The following is a 9,820-nucleotide window of genomic DNA, read 5'->3' on the forward strand; positions in this document are numbered from 1 at the left end:
CATTGCAGTCAGAGCACATGTTTGGCACCCTTGAGACCAGGGTTCGAAGCTTGATTGGGTGACTTCTCTTCCCTTCTCTCCAGTAACATTTAACATGCGACACAGACTAACCTGGTATTCCATGAAAAGTGCTGGCCATCTGCGCTTCACCAGATCAACACCGGGTTCCTGGTCAACTATTTCCTTCCTCCTCAAGGGAAACGTACGATCCATAGCGTCATTAATAAACGTCATGTTCGGACTCCTTTTTTCCATCTCTGCTGTCAGTGCCTCTCTGTCTTTTTCCATAGCGTCTTGAGTTTGTCCAGCGGGCTGGTCAGGGAGGAAATGAACTTCAGTTCTCCTTGCTTTTTTTAAGCCAGGCCTACCTTCTTCACGGCTTCCCCTCCTTTCATTTACTTTAACTTCTTCACAGCCGGCATTCCGCAGCTTTTGACGGTAATTTCCAATCTTGAACGCAATACTCATTCTCCATCCATTCCACCCATTTCCACTGCCTGGTTCACGGAGACAGGGATATTTGTTGACCAGAGCCATTGCTACAGAATCTATTTCTGACCTGTCTGGATATGCAGTCAACTCAAACACGGCTTGTGCAATTTTATCAAGGATTTCACTCTTGATGTCTCTGGTGACGTCGAGCAGAGTACCATTGTCGTTGTAGATACCATTTGCCTTTTGAAGGCGCAATTCAACATCATAAGAGAAGCTTGGTATTGGAAAAGGAGAAGGCCATGCAGAGGACCGCCTACCAGCTCTTACAGTTGTTCTGGGGGATTCAGATGAGCTTGGAGGTGATGCAGTATCCAGTGAAGACAATGACACATCTGATCCCTCTGGGTCAGGGCTTGAAGCATCAATGACTTTTAACATTGCCTTCTCTGGTGGGAGCTCTGACATATCTTCTAAGTCACATAGTTCGTTTCCGAACTCTGGATCCTCATACTGCAAACGGAATCTTTCTTTCAGCCGAAGTTCTTCCTGGAGAATTTCTTTTAAACGTTGCACAGAGTCGGGGAGCTCTGGTAATCGCAACTTCTTCACTCTGTTTTCTGGTAGTTTCACACGCAGAATCATTTTCTAAAAATAATAAAAGAAGAATTGGTGAGGTGATAATTTGAATGATGACTACTTAAAGGGATAGTTTGGACATTCTGGTGCTATTTATGCATGATAAATACAACATTGCAGTATGAGGATTAAGTTCTAAGGATACCCACACTCTTCAATACCATTTCCCCAATGAACAAAAGCAAGAGGCAAAGATGGCACCAGTTTAAATGATCATGAATCAAAAATGCATTCCGTCATAATACACAGTATCCCAAAAATACATACAAACTTTAAATCTTCATGAAGTAGGTGTTTATCAAAATTCATGCAATTTTCAAAACGTAATAGACTTTACAAACATTATTCTATTGTTTTGTTACCACCTGTTCTCAAACTGACATCTAAAGTCTACGTTATGATACCTACAACAGCCACTGAATTGATAGCACCCCAATGAAAATGAATGCAAGCAAATACAAAGACAATTGTGTGTGATTCGCATTGTAAGCAGCATCTGGACCAGAACGAACATCAGTTTGAGAACAGGAGGTGACAAAACAATAAATTGATGTCTGTAAAGTCTGCTTCATTTTGAAAAATAAATGAATTTTAAGAAACACCTACTTTACAATGGTTTAAAGTGTGTGTACATTTTTTGATACACCCTGTAGTTACCAATGACCAAATCAGTGCATTAGAAATTTCTTTGGCGACACAAGGAGTTTCCCCCTGACAGAGTAGGCTATCAAAGGATAAAAGTCATTCAAGTCCTCAAGCATCAAAATGTCAGTTTCAGCATAACTTGTTACATCCAACTCAAATGATCGAACATGTTCAATGTACCAAGATGGGTGCTTTATGCACAAAAACCCAATGTTTTCTGCAACAAGAATTCTATGTATTCTATAGAATTCTGGTAGGCCACCACACTGACCTGCAGAGATAATCATGCCCTCTCTGTATCTAATTCCATCCACTTGAACATCAGATGACAAAGACACTGTGGTGAGATGTGAACACCTTCTCTGTACAGTATCCCTCCATGTTGCATCTAAAGATGTAACCTGAACAACTCTGACATTCTCCACATGGATACGCTGTCTGAATAAATTTGAATCCAGGTGATATGCTACCATCAACTGGTGTTTGGATGCTAGGGTAACAAGAATGTTCTTAAAATTTTGGACATCATGGACAACTGTCTTAAAAAAACTGTGTTTCGCCTCGAAACGCATTGTCCATAGCTCAACCAAGGGACCAAAACACCTAACCAGATGTGGATAATGTTCCAAGTAATGATGCTTGGGACGTAAACGGATGTCAGGGAACGTCTGAATTAGCAAGCTACGATGGTCTGCTATTTTACTTTCCAAATAGTTCAGTGATGTCTCAGAGAATTTTGTGCTGACTACAATTTCAGTGATGTCTTTGAGATCCATAAGAATTTCCCACGCTGGCTCATTTTCCGGTACACAACTACCAATCATAAGAGGCAATAGCCTCAACAAAGTCCAATTTTCATGGCCATTGCCCCAGCCAGTGCCTCTCAAGAAACTTGATTTTGGGATTTTGTGAGGTTTATTAACCTTGTCGTAATGCATGTACGGGAATGACATTATCGTACTGTTGAGATAATCAAAGGAAATGAATTCTTTTCTGATTAGTTCTTTCAGGCACAAGGATAACTCTACTGGCACAATTCCCTCAAAGAGATCATGAAGGAGGTCAGGAGGAAAGCCGGTGATGGGGTGGAAATAGGCTAGCTGTTTGCTTAAAGCACACTCACCTTTCACACCATAAAGAATGTTGTTGCCGTCGATATTTGCCAGCAGGTTGTTGTGCTGCTCAGTTGTTCTCATCTGAAAATTAGAAGGAGGAGTTTGTTGTAGTGTCTCGCGGTTGATCAGACAAAATCTGCAGAAATTGGACACTGAAAAACTCTCTTGAAAGCCAGCCAAGCCATGTGCTGCCAGGTTATCAGCACAGACACAAAAAATGCTGCCTTTCACACTGTGTCGTTTTGCCTCAACATATATCCCTTCCTTTTCCAAGATTGAAATGTCTCTCAACAAAGGTGCAAAGAATCTGTCAAATCCATACTGCTTCACATCATCACTCCTACCAAGGGCAGCCAGCTGAATAGATGACAAAGATGACCGGAACTTTGCAGGTAAGTTCAGTGGTACCCAATAAACTGCTGTGATTTTATGTTTTTTTTTCTGGAAGTACCCAATGGATTGCAAACTTCAAAATCATCGGTGTAAAAAGCTAAAGCCAAGCTAGACTCTTCCTCTCCAAACAGTTTATTGCATTGAAAGTATCGCCCATCTCTGAATGACTGAAAAAACCCAGGAGTCGTCTCTCCAGTGAAATGAATGTTTCCAACCACATCCTGGCAACAAAGTAGACGTTCAAGCATCTGCAAAACTGGTACATAGACAAAGCATTTCTTTGACGCACCATCATAAAGATACTCTACTGGTTGTACTACTGGAAAGTTTTGTAAATAGTAACTGTTCCTACGATAATCAGTGGATAGAGCACCCTTTGCTTTAGTACTCTCATAAAATGGGTTAGCTCTAAGCACGGCTTCAGTCACCTCCTCGACAACACGGTCATCAACTTCCTGGCTGTGTTTAAGAAGTACCCCTCTCACATTTTGCTGTGCACGTAATCTTGAATAATGAACTATGTCATTCAACTCCTCTATAATTTTCTGTGTGGCCTGTCTTGAAATATGCAATGTTGTCTGCATACAAAGAAAAAGTGAAGCAAGTCTATGCTCTAGAGAAGGTGCATCTACTCTATCTTCACAATCACTTACTGCTGATGAAGAGGGAATATGTTCACAGACATGTTCACTAGCTGACTGTCCAACTCGGTCTTCATCTACAGGCTCTGTTTCAACAACATCACTTTCAGCTGTCCTTATATCTTTCACAGTGTGGTGTTTATGCAACCTACTTCTGTGACTACTGAAAGTAGACACCACATTGCTTCTGAAATCACAATTTACAAATGGGCATCTAACTGTCTGACGACTCCTTAAATGCAATCCTAAATGACTGAAAATCTGCTTTTCATCACACACATCCTTGAAATCACATAGTTCACATGTAAATGTTGTGTTCTGTACATGTGTTTGTGATTGTGAGTGGAAGTTAGACAGATGACATCTTAATGAACCAGATGTTTTAAAAGAACAGACACAATCATTGAAAAAACATGACCAGCGGGCACCTACATGACCGTGGTGAATTCTGTGGTGTCTCAGAAGAGTCTCTGTGCTGTGGTGTGAAAATGTACAGAATTTGCACTGCATCACCATTCACTAAGATGAAGAGAGAGAGATAAACAGAATAAACACTTCTGATAAGGAAAATGCCATGAATAACCTACATGAAAAAATAGCAAGCAGCCTATCACATGCTAACACCAGCAGAGGGGTAAGCTGGTGTGCTCACAAGTAATGTAGGGTAACACCATGAATAAACCTCTAAACTGACAAGCTTAACTAAACATGCATATTGTACATGCATGCATACTGTATAGGGCAACTACAGAGTCTATTTACAATTTATGAAATGTATTACAACAGCAAAAAGGCACAATTAGTCTGAATCACATGCATACAAGACCATATTCAATTTAAACTGTACAACTACTCGGGCTCGATGACAAATTGGTGTTTTGATTTAAATTTCTTTGACTAATCAGCCAACATGCACCATGTGTTTCTAATACTTCGATTCACCTCGCGGGCAAAAGCAGGCTATCACGTGACACCAGCAGAAGAGCAAGCTGGTGTGCTCACCCATTACAAGTAATGTTAGGTACCATGAAACATCTAAACTGATGAACGTAACTTAACATGCATATAGGGCAACCACAAAGTCTATTTACAATGTATAAAATGTATTACAAAAGGCGCAATTAGTCCTAATCACATCCATGCAACACATTTAAATTGGGCTCACTGACAAAATGGTGTTTTAGCTCTGGTGTAACTTTCTTGGACTAACCAGCCAACATGTGACACATGTTTCTATAGGCTAGCCTACTTAAATTCACCTCCTATGTGCACTGAAATCTCTCGGTAAAATGTTAAGGACAAACCAGTTACTCCAAGCGAACATTGGGTAACATGTGGAGAGACAACACTTTTGTGGCGTGTTTTAGCTGGCGAACGTGCGCTAAATATAGACAAAGCTGAATGCACAATATAAGGGCTAACAGTTGGTTAAACTAGCAAACGTGCTCGACAGCCCACAGCAAACACAGTTGAATGCATGGGCGAAGCTAGCGTGCCCCAGCTTAATTAAATCGACTGCTTCTCAGAAAACCTCCCTTGGTCTTTACAAAAACAACTGCTTTCGTTGGTATATTGTCTTGGGTAGAGACACTTAAAGTACTTCAACCATATCAGACAACAAAGCAAAAGTTCTTGAACAGACACTTCCACTCACCAACGAAGTTACAAGAGGTGTGGATTGCAATGGCGCTGCGGTGGATTCATTGCTCTTCTGACCTCTTGGACGTTGCCTCCTACTGAGCATGCTCAGTCATCTCATCTCATCTCATCTCATTATCTCTAGCCGCTTTATCCTTCTACAGGGTCGCAGGCAAGCTGGAGCCTATCCCAGCTGACTACGGGCGAAAGGCGGGGTACACCCCGGACAAGTCGCCAGCTCATCACAGGGCTGACACATAGACACAGACAACCATTCACACTCACATTCACACCTACGGTTAATTTAGAGTCACCAGTTAACCTAACCTGCATGTCTTTGGACTGTGGGGGAAACCGGAGCACCCGGAGGAAACCCACGCGGACACGGGGAGAACATGCAAACTCCACACAGAAAGGCCCTCGCCGGCCACGGGGCTCGAACCCGGACCTTCTTGCTGTGAGGCGACAGCGCTAACCACTACACCACCGTGCCGCCCATGCTCAGTCATATTTCAAAAAAGTTGCGTCAACTTGGCAAAGACGTTGCTGCAATTAACGTACATATTTTATTTTTCCAGAGACTTTCAAGCTCAATTTTTCTCAACATTGACTTAAAACAGACATGCAAAACACATTTGTGAGTTACGGCAACTTCCATGACATATAAGTTTCTTTGTTAATTAGTTATTTGAGTTAAGGCAACTAATTTCCGAGTTGGATTTTTTACAGTGAGGGTGTGAGAGTAGCGGCTCTCTTGGGTTGCTGTTGCGGTTCTCATTACAAGTGGGACACCGTGACGCCATCTCTTCAATGTGTGTAGACGTGTGGCCAATACAAAACATCCCTGGCTCTTTCTTTGCACTTAACAATTCCTAAGTGTGATTCATGGATTTTGTTAAGCATATCTTGTCTCAGCTGATGTGGAACAATGAGCTTTGCTGCTTTGAACATCAGCCCAGATGTGTGTGTGATTTCATCTCTAAATGTCCAGTAGGGCTGAATTTCTTTTGGTACTGCACATTTTTCATTCGGCCAACCTCTTAATGTAATGTCTTTCAGTAACTGCATTTCAGGGTCATCCGCTGTTGCTGCCCTGAACTTGTGCAGTTTTTCCTCTGGCACGGGTAGATGATATTGTGTGATCATGTTTACCTCTAATTCTTTCTCCAGCAGCTCTTCATTCTTCTCGTTGAGGAATGCTCGACTCAATGCATCTGCAATGTGCAGTTCCTTGCTTGGTCGATAGGTGACTTTAAGGCTGTATCTTTGCAGCCTAAGCAGCATTCTCTGAAGTCTCATGGGAGCTTGGTGCAAGGGTTTTTTGAAAATACTCTCCAGCAGCTTGTGGTCACGCTCAACCTGAATGTTTTTTCCATACACGTACTGATGGAATTTCTCACATCCATAGACAATGGCGAGTAGCTCTTTTTCAATTTGCGCATACCTGCACTGACGGTCAGTGAGAGCCCTCGACCCGTAAGCTACCGGTTGTCCATCCTGCAATATGACTGCACTGATGTCTTCTGAGCTGGCATCTACTGACAGTGTCAGTGGTTTGTTAACATCATAAAACTTCAGGCTTGGAGCGTTGGTGACCAGCTGTTTAAGATGCTCAAAACTCCTCTTTTGTGTTTCTTCCCAGTGCCACTCCGTGTCACCTTCAAGCAGCTTTCTTAAAGGTGCACTGATGTCCAACAGGTTTGGAATGAACTTTGCGAGGTATCGAATCATCCCCAGGAACCTCAGCAGTTCCTGCTTATTCTGTGGGTCTGGGAGCTGTGTCACTGCTCTCACTTTTTCCTCATCCGGTCTCAGTCCACTGGCGCTGAGTGTGTCCCCGATGTATTTAATTTCTTTTGTCCTGACAAAGCCCTTGTTTTTGTTCAGTTTCAGGTTATTCTCTTTTGCTCTCTCCAGCAACAACTTCAATCTGTGGTTGTGCTCTGCCACAGAGTCTTCCCAGACAAGTCATCAATGATGTTCACAACTCCATCTAGCCCTTCAATCATCTGCGCAATAGCTCTCTGAAATACCTCTGGCGCTGATGAGATCCCAAATGGTAAACGTAGGAATCTGTATCTTCCAATGGGGGGTATTAAATGTGCAGAGCTTCAAGCTTTCATAATCAAGTTTTATCTGCTAAAAGCCCTGATTGGCATCTAGTACTGAGAAGTACTTAGCGTTTGGCATACGGGAAACAACCTCCTCTACTGTGAGTAATGGGTAATGCTCCCGTTTAATTGCTTGGTTTAAGTCTTTCGGGTCCATGCAGATACGAATTTTCTTGGGTGTGACCACTGTTACCATACTGTTAACCCACTCTGTTGGCTCCATCTGCCTGGTTATTACTCCCAATTTCTCCATGCGCTGTAGTTCCTCAATTACTCTGTCTCTGAGTGCTACAGGAATCCTTCTGGGAGCATGCACGACAGGTGTAACAGTGTGGTCAATCTGTATATGATGCTGACCAGGTAAGCAACCTAGTCCGGTGAAAAGATCCTCATAGTCTTTAAAGTGCTGATGACATGTTTTTGACATCTTTGGCGATGTTTTATAACAAAAAGTAATTCCCAATGATCCATATATTAATTCACGAAGGCGCCTATTTTACAAGTTATGATAAAAAATGCGGCTATTTGGGCAAATTTGACGGGGCTGCAGCACCCAGGAGACGAATGAGGAGGAGGGGCTATATGACGTCAGCGAAAGAATCTTCCTCCTAACTTACCAGTTTGTTGTTGATGCGACAGGTGTTCAGTTTATCATTATTAGTATTATTATTATACATTATTATACATTATATATATTAGTTATTATGCCTTTGCATTGTGTTGCCGGCTTTTGCTTCAAAACCCACAAGGATGGGGTAAGTTTATTCAGTTTCCCAGAGATCCCGAGCTGCATGCGAAGTGGGTGAAGCAAGTCAGGCGCACTCGTGACAAGTAGGAGCCCTCACCAACATCTGTCCTGTGCTCTGAACACTTCGATTTGGATTGTTTTGACACCCTTCCTAGCTTAAAAGAATCTCTTGGGTGTTCAGTTCAGCACAAACGTGTGCTGCTGCCATCAGCAGTGCCTACAGTATTCCGGAGGGGGTCTACTAGTAGCTATGCCGGATCCAGCAGTCGCCTGGGACAAGCCGACTCCTCCAAAGACAGTCCTCCTGTCAGAACATGTGTTGAGAAACGACATAAGATAAAGGTACGTAGAGCTATAGAGTGCTCCGACATGATGCTAAAAATAGTAACCATGCGGTCTGCGCGGCCATCTTGGAAGTGACTCGCTCCAGAGCGCTCATAGAGTACACATCATAGAGTACACATTCATGATAATCATAAATGTAATCATAAAGTCGGCGTGATATCAGTCATGTATTGGCTTGTGAAAGCTTGCGGCTTTCATGTAACTGCCGCCTAGCAACGAGAGGCAAAGGGTAAAGAGGGTAGGCTATCATAGATTCTATTCGGAAGAGATCAACACATGATTGCTTAAAAATTAGGTATTTTAACAATTTGCATCTGCTTTGTGATTATCGTGACACTTGTGTGTTCTATAGAACTGTATGTCTTATCAGCACATCGAGGATCTTCCACCGGAGGCTTTAGCAAGTACTCGTAGCAACACTACACTTTACCCTTTGCCATGCGTTGTTAGGGAACGGTAGCAAGTACCCCGATGACCGACTTCAAGAATATGTAGAAAAAATTTAGAAATGATACTTTCCAAAAGTCATTTGAGCTTAGTGTATTGCATTTCCATTTATATTGTAGGTTCTTGCTGATGTTTTTGCGGAGTATGACGCAGCTGCTGAATCAGAAGCTGCAGAGTTTGTATGTACTAGTTGTGAACATTCACATTATTATCAATCTCATTTATTTAAAATCAGATAAAATCATGCCATCATTATCACTGCTTAAAGTACCCTGCAATAGTACACTGCAATAGTACACTGGTTGTATGAGGATCCAGGTGCACCTTCATGGTATGTCTTAGAGGCCCTGTCTTGTCAACCCTCCTCTTTGCCAGCCTTGGTCTACTCCTCTACCCCGACCCCTCATCAAACATTTCCAAAAATAAGGTTGTCAGAGCAACGTTAAGGATCCGGACTCAGATGGGCCATCGTTTTGGATGGATGTCTTTCTCTTTAAACGCTCCCATTCATTCTAACAACAATTTTACACCATCCTTAAAAGACAAATCATTTTTGAACTGGCAGAAATTGGGCATTGGGCCTTTTAATGACCTTTACTCTGATGGGGTTTTCTCCTCTTTTGATCAGCTGTGTAAGAAATTTAACCTACCCAAAGTTTACACAGG

General features: G+C 42.3%; 1 long non-coding RNA gene across 1 annotated transcript; it reads right to left on the reverse strand.

The window, feature by feature from the left end:
* Positions 1-367: 367 nt before the first annotated feature.
* Positions 368-5,611, reverse strand: LOC132875443 (uncharacterized). Its single transcript, XR_009651825.1, has 4 exons — positions 5,520-5,611; positions 4,298-4,384; positions 2,840-2,912; positions 368-1,080 (listed from the first exon to the last, which is right to left on the reverse strand). It is a non-coding gene; the product is annotated as an uncharacterized LOC132875443 (long non-coding RNA).
* Between the last annotated feature and the right edge of the window lie 4,209 nt (positions 5,612-9,820).

Source organism: Neoarius graeffei, chromosome 2, assembly GCF_027579695.1.
Source record: "Neoarius graeffei isolate fNeoGra1 chromosome 2, fNeoGra1.pri, whole genome shotgun sequence".
NCBI classification, from domain to species: Eukaryota; Metazoa; Chordata; class Actinopteri; order Siluriformes; family Ariidae; genus Neoarius; species Neoarius graeffei.